Source organism: Daldinia vernicosa, assembly GCF_022497035.1.
Source record: "Daldinia vernicosa strain CBS 139.73 unplaced genomic scaffold F5Y00scaffold_23, whole genome shotgun sequence".
NCBI classification, from domain to species: domain Eukaryota; kingdom Fungi; phylum Ascomycota; class Sordariomycetes; order Xylariales; family Hypoxylaceae; genus Daldinia; species Daldinia vernicosa.
Window position 1 is genome coordinate 502,608 of NW_025953939.1, and position 1,121 is coordinate 503,728.

Genomic DNA, 1,121 nt, shown 5'->3' on the forward strand with positions numbered 1-1,121 from the left:
CTTAATGAACACAACACATGGTCTTCCCTCACTTCTATCTTCCTATCTTCATCCTAACTACTATGGCATAATAATCCGCAGTCCACCTCCAGCGGCATCTTCCATATCCATATCTAGATCTACACATTGAATTGTCCAGATTCGTCTTTTCCATCTCATTTTAGTATTATGTCTAGTGTCGACCTTTTCGTCCTGTTCGTCTTATCATTAACTGCTACTAATAAGAAGACTTGAGGCTTGTTGAGATGGAAGGTAACCGGCATGCATTATTTGGATTACTTAATAACCGCATATGCCGCACGCGATTCCCACCTGAATGGATCAGGAGCCCATCGTACCAAGCTCGTACTATTCATTCTCATCTTACTAGCCTCAATGTAAGTCATCCACCTGGATGGCCTGGGTAGTGGCATAGTACGACCGAGATGTGTGGGGAATAAAAGGCAAGGCGGCTGGCTGTGCGGCAACGACTAGCTGCTTTTGATAATTCTCTCGCGCCCCGAAAACTGCCTTGGTTTCTTTTTTTCGTCAAGGCGAGGGAAAGGGGGCAAAAAATAAAATAAAAAACTAATAAGTGATTAGATTAACAAAGGATCTTCGTCATTCAAAATAAGCAAACCATTAACTTATGTTGTCTTTCTCCCTATTATCTAGTGTAAGTGGGAGCTGACTACAATGACACCTTCTCCGGAGGCTACGAGAAAAGAAGGGGAAAAAATTATCGCAAAGGCCCGCGATAAAAAGATATGGAGAACGTGGGGCCGAGCTCGGCCGCATTCGACGGGTTATGCTTCTTAGTGCGTGATAGATAAGAGCTATCTTACCATGGTCGACTCGGCAGTACAATTGAGAAGTTTAGTACAGATGGACTCCGACAAGTGGATCAAGAAGCGCACTAGAATTCTTAACGGAACGCAAGATGCTGGCTGACATAAGAAGACGTGCAGACACGACACCTGGACAACTTGTAGATGACCACAAAAAAAAAAAACAAAACAACGAAACAAGCCCAGCTAGCCCCTGAGCCCTGAACGCAAGTCAGCCAACCAACTCGGAATGTACAGGCTCGATTACGAGAGCACTGCGTAGCTTTCTTAATATATTCATGCGAAACAGAGGCT